General features: G+C 51.0%; 1 long non-coding RNA gene across 1 annotated transcript; it reads right to left on the bottom strand.

Moving 5' to 3' along the window:
• Nucleotides 1-3,554: 3,554 nt before the first annotated feature.
• On the bottom strand, nt 3,555-6,936 carry LOC138806853 (uncharacterized). Its single transcript, XR_011365990.1, has 2 exons — nt 6,121-6,936; nt 3,555-4,044 (listed from the first exon to the last, which is right to left on the bottom strand). It is a non-coding gene; the product is annotated as an uncharacterized lncRNA (long non-coding RNA).
• Between the last annotated feature and the right edge of the window lie 4,883 nt (nt 6,937-11,819).

The raw sequence follows: 11,819 nt of genomic DNA, 5'->3' as shown, positions 1-11,819 counted from the left end.
GTGGGATTCATCTGGAGGTGGGAATCTGAGGCCCAGAGAAAGGCAATCTGCTGGGTTAACCATGCCATCAGTGTCTCAAGTGACGTAGTTCTGTCCCCCCAAGTTCCTTGTTCCTTGAAGACTGTCCTAGTCCCAGTTTTCACCCCCTGCGCTACTCCTGAGAGCCAGGAGAGCTGGGGTCAGTTCCACCTCCCCGAGTCCAGCCAGACCTTGTCACACCCAGGTATGAGACCATGGTGGAGGGAAATGGCCTGGGCTTCCTCAAGCCAGAGTCACTGTCTCACAGCAAAGCTCATCTTCATCACAACCAGCTATTGCGGGCTGCAGGCACAAAGGTTCACCTCCTGCACTCCCAAGTCCCAGCCCACTGCTTCCTGTGGCGAGGGGTTGGGGATTCCCCTTGAGAAGCCAGGCCAGACAGCTGCACCTGCAAGAGGAGCAGCAGCTGCCCCCGTGCTCCACCCCTGACAGCTGCTGACAGCTGTGCCCCAAGGAAGAGCACACACTCCTCTGGTTGGTTGGTTGCTGTGTTGTCCTTGTCCTCATGCCACCCCATCACCACCTGCTTAGGTTTCCTGGCTCATCTTCCAAGGTAGCCAGTCCCTTCATTTTTTTCTTGCTAGATTCTGCATTAATGCTCCTGTTTTACAGATGAGGAAGTTAAGGTCTAGATAGGGAAAGGGAAGTTTTGTTTTTGTTTTAAGTACTAGGCATTGAATCCAAGGCCTCACACTGGCTACCACACGACCCATGCCCAAGAACTCCGACCCCCCCCACCCCCGCCCAGGCCTCTCACAAGAGTGCTTACAACAAGGCTTTATCAGTATCAGTGCTTTTTTTTTTTGGGGGGGGGGTGGGTAGTCCTTGGGCTTGAGCTCAGCCCAGCGGACTGTCCCTGAGCCTCTCTCTGCTCAAGGCTAGCACCCTACCACTTGAGCCACAGCACCACTTCTGGCCTTGTGTATGTGGTACTGAGGAATCAAATCCAGGGCTTCATGCATGCTAGGCAAGCACTCTACCACTAAGCCATATTCCCAGTCAGTCCTTTTTACTTTTTTTTTTTTTGGTCAGTCGTGGGGCCTAAACTCGGCCTGGGCACTGTCCCTCAGCTCTTCAGCTCAAGGCTAGCACTCTACCACTTGAGCCACAGCACCACTTCCGACTTTTTTCTTTTTGCTTATGTAGTGCTAAGGAATTGAACCCAGGGCTTCAGGCATGCAAGGCAAGCACTCTACCACTGAGCCACCTTCCCAGCCCCCTTTTTACTTTTTATTAAAGAAAAACTATATACTGTTTCTGTTTATGTATATGCCAAGATTGAGGCTTGAAGTCGGCCTGGATGCTATCCCTTAGCCTCTTTGGTTTTGGTTTTTTGGTCATGGAGCTTGAACTCTGGGCCTGGGCGCTGTCCCTCAGCTCTTTAGCTCAAGGAGAGTGGTCTACAACTTGAGCCCAGTGCCACTTCTGATTTTCTGGTGGTTGATTGGAGATAAGAGTCTCACAGACTTTCCTGCCCAGGCTGGCTTGTGAACGGCGATCCTCAGATCTGAGTCTCTTGAGTAGCTAGGATTACAGGCGTGAGCCACCAGTGCCCGGTTTCTCTTCGGTTTCTTTTTTCTTTTTGTCAGTCATGGGTCCTGAACTCTGGGCCTGGGTGCTGTCCCTGAGCTCTTCAGCTCAAGGCGAGCGCTCTACCACTTGAGTGAGCCAAAGCACCACTTCCAGCTTTTTCTGCTTATGTGGTGCTGAGGAATCGAACCCAGGGCCTCATGCATGCAAGGCAAACACTACTAGAGTACTAGAGCCACCTTCCCAGCCCTCCCTTAGCCTTTTCTGCTCAAGGTTAGTAGCACTCTTACCACTTGGGCCATAGCTTCACTTCTGGTCTTGTGGTGGCTTACTGAAAATAAGTCTTACTGACTTCTGTCTGGGCTGTCTGAACCATGATCCTCAGATTTCAGCCTCCAGAGTAACTAGGATTACAGGCATAAGCCATCAGTGCCTGGCTTTGATGATTTTTTTTTTTTTGGGGGGGGGTCCGGTCGTGGAGCCTGAACTGGGCCTGGGCGCTGTCCCTCAGCTCTTCAGCTCAAGGCTAGCGCTCTACCACTTGAGCCATAGCGCCACTTCTGGCTTTTTTCTTTTTGCTTATGTGGTGCTGAGGAATCGAACCCCAGGCCTCATGCATGCAAGGCAAGCGTCTACCACTGAGCCACCTTCCCAGCCCCTGATAATGTTTTTATAATAGGTGCTTAAAGCTGCTTGGGCTGAGAAACACTGACTGCTTCCTTGGGCCTGTGAATTAACTAAAAGCAGAAAAGCTTGTCATCCCAGCACCTATTTTTTTTTTTTTGTCGGTCGTGGGGCTTGAACTCTGGGCCTGGGCGCTGTCCCTCAGCTCTTCAGCTCAAGGCCAGCATTCTACCACTTGAGCTACAGCGCCACTTCCGGTTTTCTGGTGGTTTATTGGAGATAGGAGTCTCACGGTCTCTCCTGCCCGGGCTGGCTTTGAACCGTGATCCTCAGATCTCAGCCTCCTGAGTAGCTAGGATTACAGGCGTGAGCCAACTGCGCCTGGCTCCAGTACCTATTTTGTATGTCTTCTTCTAAGTCATTCACTTTGCAGTCACCTTGGAACCCAGGAAAGTCAGGGCTGATCAATAGCAAATTTATGCCTAAGGACCAAAAATAAAGACCAGGACTGAGGACCAGCATCACTTTCAGGAGAAAATATCCACAAATTAGAACTATTCCTGAAATGATAAGGCTGCACAATTATGTGGGGCAAGTGTACACATCTTAGAAGACCCAGATTGCTTCTCACAATAGCTTTTCCAGAATCTGGGAGAACCTGACTGAGATGATCAGCCAGGCCACATGTACCTGGGGCTGTTCATACATACCTCTTTGATCCTCCTTTCTTGTCTACTTAAACCTATAGCTCATTCTGACCCGGGAACATAGCTGAACGCCTGAAGTGTTTGCTTCAGCTCTTTTGCAGCAGTTGATGCTGTGTAATCTCCTTTCTCTGCCTTTCACCATCAAGGTCATGTTTATTTGGTGTATGGGGACCAGTCACTAGAACTGATAGGGAAATCTCAGGAGTTTGGACTTGGATCCTAAAACCACAGGGTCCCTATCTGTTCCAGTACCAGAAACAGCAAAGGGAAGGAGGGGGATGGAGACATAAAGGAATGAAGCTAGCTCCACTGCACAGAAATTGAAGAGTTCTCTTAGGAGTCAGCTCGGCAGCCCAACCCAGGAATGATGGGTAGTACCCAAAGGATTTCTAAGTAGATGTAAGGGTATGAATGGAGTGCTGTCCTGATTGGGTGGTCGAGAATGTCACTCACGAAAATAGACCGTCCTCCAGGCAGGTTGTAGTCGGAGGGCTCCGCTGAGCCCCGCCTATTGGCGGGAGGACGGCACTGATTGGCTGTTTTAAGGACGCGCCAAAAACATTGCAAGAGAGGGGTAGGGGCGAGCGTCCTGATGTCACTTCCAGCAAATTTCCGGGTCCGGCCCCGCTCCGGGACTTCCGGCTCGTGTAGCCATTTTGCCTTTCTGACCTTGGGTCGCTGCGCCCGCGGTGGGTCTCGTCGTGCGGTCATGTCCGTCCTGACGCCGCTGCTGCTGAGGGGGCTCACGGGCTCGGCCCGGCGGCTGGTGGTGCCGCGCGCCCAGGTCCATTCCAGGCCGGCGCGGGAGCAGATCGGGAGCCTGGTGAGCAGCAGGCCGGGAGAGGGCGCGGGCTGGCCGCGGCCTTCCCGAGCGGGCGGTCGGCTCCCCCGAAGCCCCACGATCTCGGGCCCGACCTTGGGGTCCCCGACTCGTTAAGCTTCCATGGGTTGGGGGCGCCTGACAATTGTTAGCGGCTGTAATGGCGGTTACTGGGGAGGGGCGAGAAGACCCCGGCCAGCCTCTGGGACTCCCAGAAATTCAGGAGCGTTAATCTCCGAGGACAGCTTTATACGTGCCTCAATGGCAAAACTCGGATCAGAATGCCAGACGTCAGAATCGAGCCAGAGAGGCAGCAGGAGCAATCTGGGGAAGAAAAAGTCTTAGGCAGAAGGGAGGAGAGATTGAGTAGCTGGATTGTGAGGTTTCCAGGACTCAACTTTTTTTTTTTTGTGTCGGTTGTGGGGCCTGAACTCTGGGTCTGGGCGCTGTCCCTCAGCTCTTCAGCTCAAGGCTAGCGCTCTACCACTTGAGCCACAGTACCACTTCTGGCTTTTTTCTTTTTGCTTATGTGGTGCTGAGGAATCGAACCCAGGGCCTCAGGCATGCAAGGCAAACACTCTACCACTGAGCCACCTTCCCAGCCCTCATCTTGCGATTTCTACACGGATCCTAATTCAGATTGTCTCTCCTTTCTGTCCCTCATCTCCCTCTCCACAACTGACCTTTTTTTTTTTTTTTAGCCAGTTGTGGGTTCTGAGCTCTGGGCCTGGGGGCTGCCCCTCAGCTCTTCAGCTCAAGGCTAGCACTCTGCCACATGAGCCACAGTGCCACTTCTGACTTTTTCTGCTTATGTGGTGCTGAGGAATAGAACCCAGAGCCTCTGGCATGCAAGGCAAGCACTCTACCACTGAGTCATCTTCCTAGCCCCCAACTGACCTTTTTTGTTTGAGTGTGCAGGTCCTCTGGTTTGAACTCAGGGCCTGGGCATTGTCCTTGAGCTGCTCTGTTCAAGGCTAGCACTCTACCATTTGAACCACAGTCCACTTGAACTTTTGGTGGTTGATTAGTGAAGTAAGAGACTAATGGCTTTCCTGTCCAGGCTGGCTTTGAACCAAATCCTCAGATCTTAACCAACTGAGAAGTTAGGATTACAGACAGGCGTTAGCCACCTGCTCCAGGTTATACAACTTGACTTGTTTTGGGGGGGTCATGGGGCTTGAACTCAGCCTGAGGACTGTCCCTGAGCTCTTCAGCTCAAGGTGAGCGCTCTACCACTTGAGCCACAGTGCCACTTGCGGTATTCTGGTGGTTAATTGGAGATAAAGAGTCTCATGAATGTTCCTGCCCAGGCTAGCTTTGAACCACAATTATCAGATCTCAGCCTCCTGAGTAGCTAGGATTACAGGTTTGAGCCACCAGTGCCTGGCTTACAACTGACTTTTTACATCTAGGCATTGGATCTGTTGTGTCCCTTCCTTGTAGCTTAGAGTGGGTCTATTTTTTTTTTGCTGGTCATGGGGCCAGAACTCTGGGCCTGGGCGCTGTCCCTCAGCTCTTCAGCTCAAGGCTAGCGCTCTACCACTTGAGCCACAGCGCCACTTCCGGCTCTTTCTGGTTACGTGGTGCTGAGGAATCGAACCCAGGGCCTCATGCTTGCAAGGCAAGCACTCTACCGCTGAGCCACCTTCCCATCCCCGTGGGTCTATTTTTTACTGCTTGGAATTGAACCTCAACCCATGTGGGCTTCTTTAAAGTGGGTATGTTAGACCTCCCACTTAACCTCTGAGCCTGGGCTCAGGTTGCTTTCTTTCCTTTGTGTTTCAATATTGGGACCTGAACTGAGGGCCTGGCTACTGTCCCTTAGCCTTCACTCAAGGCTGGCCTTCTACCAGTTGAGCCATATTTCTACTCAATCCTGCTTTTTTTTTTTTTTTTTTTTTTGATATTTTAGAGGTGATATAAAGTGAGGTTACATTTACATGTCAGGTAATAAGTACATTTCCTTTCATAGTGTCATCTATTCCCATTCCCTCTTTTTTTTTGGGGGGGGGGTCCTGTCGTGGGGCCTGAACTCTGGGCCTGGACACTGTCCCTCAGCTCTTCAGCTCAAGGCTAGGCTCTACCACTTGAGCCACAGCGCCACTTCCGGCTTTTTTCTTTTTGCTTATGTGATGCTGAGGAATCGAACCCAGAGCCTCTGGCATGCAAGGCAAGCGCTCTACCACTGAGCCACCTTCCCAGCCCCTCCCATTCCCTCTTAACCCAGCATTTTTGCTAGTAAACTGGAGATAAAAGTGTCAGGGACTTTTCTTCCTCGGCTGGCTTTGAACCTCAGTCCTCAGCTTTTCTAGTAGCTAAAACTACAGGTATGAGCTGCCTGCACCCAGGCCTCCTGAGGACTGCCAAGTCACTGAGGTGCCTGGAGCAATCAATCCTTACCCTAAGGAATCCTTTCTTGTGCTCTGTGTAGGATGTCGCCATTGCACTCACCTCCTGCTTCATATGTTTCTTCCTGCCTTCGGGCTGGGTCCTGTCAAACCTGGAAAGCTACAAGAAGCGGGAGTGAAGGGGGCTGTACTCCTGGAACCTGGGACTAGACTACCCTCGCCAGCCCATCCTGATCATGGCTCCTGAGTTTCTGGCTGGCCTTTCTTGGATCATGTCATCATCTCTTCTGCAATCATGACTTCACTATAGCCCCGTGGTGACACCTGGAATCATGTGTATTGATTGGCTCTGTTCTGTGGGGGGCACTATAGTAACAATAAAGTCTATTTAAGTCTCCAAAAACTCACCTGCTTCCTGCCTGGTTCTCACTTCCACACAGGAGCTGAGAATGGTACCCAGAGGGAGTGTAGGGTCCCGCCAGCAGTTAGGTCCTCAGTACCTGTGTGCTTCCCTTCCAGACAAGGGAAAACAAACCCTGTTATGCCTGGCAGTCAGTCTTACTCATCTTCTCTAAGTCTGTTGGCTGTGCCAAGCACAATGGGCTTCTGTACCCATGCATGCACACATGTAGGTCTGTCCCTCAGGGCCAGCCTAGGTTGGGAATCAATCCTTCAGAGCCCAGTATTCCCTGGTCCTCAGGTGCCTGGGGGTGGGATACTTGTATCTTCCCAGTGCTAGGGTTGGAACCCAAATGCCTCTCATGGCTTACCATTGGCCTCTAGCCCTTTTCTGGGGGGTCTAGGAGGGAGTTGGTCCTGGGGTTTGAACTCAGGGCCTAGGCACTGTCCCTGAGCTTTTGTGCTCAAGGCTAGCACTCTACCACTTCCAGCATTTTGGTGGTTAATTGGAGATAAGAGTTTCAAAAGACTTTCTTGCCTGGGCTGGCTTCAACCATGATCCTTAGCTCTCGGCCTCCTGAGTAGCTAGGATTAGAGAGTAAGCCAGCATCACTTGGCAAGCTGTTTAGTATCAATTCTAGGGCCCCACTTCATTCCCCATACATTCCCCTGGACTAACTGGTCTTTTTCTCTGCACTCCCCACCCGAGCACTACTGAAGGGGCTGGACGCACCGTAGCAGGGATGGGACCTGTGGAGCCTGTTTGTTGAGCTGGAATCTTCTGCCAGATGGAAGGAGCAGAACTTTTGGACCTGTCAGGCCCACTCAGGATGACACACTTTACCTCGTGCCTTGCCTCATGTGCCCTGGTGGAGGCGATTTGGTTGATTTTGTTTATTTACTCTTTATTAGCAGCATTATTTATCCAAAGTGGGGTTTCACTATAACACAAATGTTCCCAGAAAGCATTTTGCAGACTCTCGCTTCCTGTTTATGTCAAGGATGCTGCAGTCCCTCTGGGCCTGGGCGCTGTTCCTGAGCTCAAGGCTAGCGCTGAGCCACAGCTCTACTTCTGGGAGTCTCACAGGCTTCCCTGCGGGGCTAACTTCAAGCTTGGGCTTGGCCTCCTGAGTAGCTAGGATTACAGGTGTGAGCCACCAGGGCCCAGGTCCCTGAGCTTTTTGTGTGTGGGGGGAGTGAGGGGATGAGTTGTGGAGCCTGTACTCTGGGCCTAGGCTGTCCCTCAGCTCTTCAGCTCAAGGCTAGGGCTCCTGAGCCACAGCGCCACGTCTGGCTTTTTCTGCTTATGTGGTGCTGAGGAATGGAACCCAGGGCCTCATGCAAGCAAGGCAAACACTACCACTGAGCCACCTTCCCAGCCCCTCCTGAAGATTAGCCCTTTACCATTTAAGCTACAGCTCTATTTCAGCTGTGTGTGTGTGTGTGTGTGTGTGTGTGTGTGTGTGTGTGTGTTAATCCTAGCTACTCAGGAGGCTGAGATAAGAGGATCATGGTTGGATCATGATTCAAAGCCAGCGTGGGCAGTAACACCCATGAGACTCTTTATCTCCAATTAATCACCAGTGGCACCGTGGCTCAAGTGGTAGAGTGCTAGCCTTGAGCTGAAGAGCTGAGGGACAGCACCCAGGTCTGGAGTTCAAGACCCATGACCAACAACAACAAAAAAAGTCTCAAGGACTTTCCTGCCTGGATTGGCTTCAGACCTTGGCCCTCAGATCTTGGCTTCCTGAGCTAGGATTAAAAGCGTGATCATCTGGAGTCCAGCTCTGTTCATCGGTATGGTATCCAGTAATGCTTGGGGACCAGGGCCTAAGTACTGTAGCAAGCTTAGCTCCTGCCCCTGGCTGTTTCCTGAAGGGCAAGAAGGGTTCCCTGCTTTCTGGAGGCTACTTTGTTTCTACACAAACTGCCATGTGACTGGGGCTGATGGGGTAAAGCCACAGAAAGCTAGGAAGAGCTTGTTGCTTTGGAGGGCCTGCATGGTGGTCAGGAGGTCTAAAGGAACGGCTTTAGCCAGGATGGGATGCTGAGCTGGGGCTTCCATCTGCCATCCAGATACTTCAGCAGCAGGGCAAGTGGCCTTACAACTGTCCCTCATACAGGTCTCCCCTTACTGCACACCTCACACTAGGAGCCTGTCCTGTACGCCTGGCTCAGAGAGCCAAGTGCTCACCATTACCTCTTGGATTGGATTCCCAGTTCCTAGGGTAGTGGAACTGGAGTGGGGGTGGCCTGAGCCATTCTGACCCGGCTTCCACTGTTCAGGAGAGGATTGGAGTTGGGGCTCCAAGTTGCTTTCTTCCTGCTATAGATACAGACTGTGTTGTCTCAGAGCCTGGGGCTGCCTCACAAGGATATAGAGAAGCCAGCCACCTTTCAGTTTCTATGGTAATGCTACAGTCCTGCCAAGGATCTGAGTAGGTGGCTCTTACTTTTGTTGTTGTTGTGGGGCTTGAACTCTGGGCCTGGGCACGCTATCCCTCAGCTCTTCAGCTCAAGGTGAGCGCTCTACCACTTGAGCCACAGCACTACTTCCGGTTTTCTGGAGATGAGACTTTTCTGCCCTGGCTGGCTTTGAACTGTGATTCTCAGATCTCAGCCTCCTGAGTAGCTAGGATTACAGGTGTGAGCCAACGGCGTCCAGTGGTGGCTCTCATTTTTGTGCCCCTGGAATACAAAGATGGGGGTGACAGTCCCCCATCCCAAAGAATGCTCCTGCCTAACGTGGTCTGTCTGGAAGATGGTGGAAAGCCAGTGGCTGCAGGCAGGTCTTCAGGTGCTGGTCTGGGAAAATTTTTGGCTAGCCTATTAGCTCCTCCAGCACATGTGGGTTAAGGCCTGGGGCCCTTCCCTCGTGTTCCTCTGCAGGCTGGTCAGCTTTTTTGGGGTCTCTCACCCTCAACTAAGTTGGAACTATAGAGCAGCTCCCTAGAGAAAAAGCAAGGCTTTGAGCTCTGAGTGGCTTTTTTGGGGGCAGAGGGAGGGCAGTGCCTGTTCTGGGGCTTGAACTCAGGATGTGGGTGCTGTTCCTGAGTGGTTTTGGTGCTTAATTGGAGATAAGAGTCTTATGGACTATTCCCACTTGGGTTGGCTTTGAACTATAATCCTCAGATCTCAGCATCCTGATTAACTAGGAATATAGATGTGAGCCACCAGCACCTGACCCTGGCTTTTTTTTTCTTTTAATAAAACAGGGGATGGGGATATAATAGCTCAGTGGCAAAGTGCTTGCCTAGCAAGTGCAACATCTTGTGCTCAATCCTCAGTACCAAAAAAAAATAAAGAAAACAACAAAAAAAGAAAAGACAAAAATACCAAAAACCAACATTAAAAAAAAAAAATTAACAAGCTGGGCGCCAGTGGCTCACACCTGTAATCCTAGCTACTCAGGAGGCTGAGATCTCAGGATCACGATTCAAAGCCAGCCTGGGCAGGAAAGTCCGTGAGACTCTCTCCAGTAAACCACGAGAAAACCGGAAGTGGCGCTGTGGCTCAAATGGTAGAGCGCTCGCCTTGAGCTGAAGAGCACAGGGACAGAGTTCAAGCCTCACAACCGACCAAAAAAACCCCCAAAAAACAGTAATAGCCGGGTGCCATTGGCTCACACCTGTAATCCTAGGTACTCAGGAGGCTGAGATCTGAGGATTGCGGTTCAAAGCCAGCCTGGGCAGAAAACTCTCTTATCTCCAGAAAACCACTTCTGAGTGGTGCTGTGGCTTAAGTGGTAGAGTGCTAGCCTTGAGCTGAAGAGCTAAGGGACAGCACCTAGGCCTATAGTTCAAGCCTATAGTTCAAGCCTATAGTTCAAGCCAACCAAAAACAAACAACCTCCCCCACAATAACAACAACAACAACAACAACAACAACAAAAACAGTTGCCAGGTGCTTCAGGCTCACACTTTTAATCCTAGCTACTCAGACTTCTAAGGCTAAGATCTAGAGATCGAATTTCAAAGTCAGACAAGGCAGGAAAGTCCATAAGACTCCAATTACTAAAAAAAAAGCTGCAAGTGGAGCTGTTAGCCCAAGTAGTAAAGCACCAGCCTTGAGCAAAAAAGCTAAGGGACAGTGCCCAGACTCTGAGTTCAACCAAGTTCCAGTACAGGCACTAAATAAACAAGATAAATTAAAAATAAATGTCTCACTATCATGTAGTCCAGGCTGGCCTCCAACTCTTTATCCTCCTGCCTCTGCCTCCTGAGTGCTAAGAGGACAGGTATGTACAAGTAGCATGAATGGCATCCTGTGTCCTGATCGCATACCTGGCACAAGTTGTGATGTTAGCAAGAGTATGCTAAGGTGTGAGGCCTGGCCTGTCCATTTACCTTATGACTTGGGGCAAGTCATCTAGTCTCTCTTAGCTTCAGTTTTCAGGTTGGCAAGATCATGTGGTAGGCAAAATAACTCCCAGCTATAATCTCTGAAACTGTGAACAGGTTTTTTTTTGTTTTTTTTTTTAACAGGGGAAAGGCAATTTTACAGATGTGATTAAGGTTAAAGGCCTTGAAATGGGAGATTATCCCGGATGATCAGGGCCGGCTCAGTGTGATCAGTCCTGACCTGCAAAGGTCAGGCCCCTGATGGAAATTTCAGCTAAAGGAAGTAGGCCATAAGCCAAGGAATGCAGTGGCCTCCAGAAGCTGGGAATAGGCCTGTTTTACAGCCAGCAAGAACATGGGGACTTTAGGCTACAGCCATGGGCATTGGGTTTTGCTTCCAGAGAGGGGCACAGCCTCCTACACCTTGATTTTAGTCTTTGAAACCCAGACTGCTGACCTCCAGAGCTGTGAAATAAAAGTCTGCAGGCACGCGCCCTCACCGGAAGATGCATACCCCAACAAGGAGGGTGGGCACTGAGTTTGTTGTGTATGTATGGGAGGCTCTCCCATTGTCCCCTCTGGCCCTCCTTTGCTTGTTTTCTGCCTTAGGTGGCCTGGATCCTACAGGTGATTGTGACAACCCAGCTGATTCCACTGAAGTACATTTACCACTGAGCTATGTCACCCTAGATCCAAGTCTCCCTACACCACAATTTCAGGGCTCCTGTGGTACAATAGGGCTCTGCCAGGGGATGGGCAAGCCTTGTACTGAGATTGTGTCTGTGCCAGAATCCATGTCATGCTCTTTGTCTTGGGCCAGTATGCCCCCTTACACTGACAGTGTCAGCTACAGAGCAGAAATTCTGCAGGAGCACATAGGAATATGTGGTTGAAACTTCACAGTCCCTGGGTCCCTAAGGGGCCTCCTCCTCCTGGGATGTGAGACTCTAGCTAGGTCCCAACCCAGGAGACAGTGTGTGGTGTGTGAGGAGGCAGAGGAGGCATCCATGAC

This window comes from Dipodomys merriami, unplaced genomic scaffold (assembly GCF_024711535.1).
Source record: "Dipodomys merriami isolate MVZ:Mamm:240054 unplaced genomic scaffold, mDipMer1.0.p SCAF_409, whole genome shotgun sequence".
Classification (NCBI taxonomy): domain Eukaryota; kingdom Metazoa; phylum Chordata; class Mammalia; order Rodentia; family Heteromyidae; genus Dipodomys; species Dipodomys merriami.
Note: the sequence above shows the minus strand (reverse complement) of the source record. Positions and strands in the feature narration are given on the sequence as shown.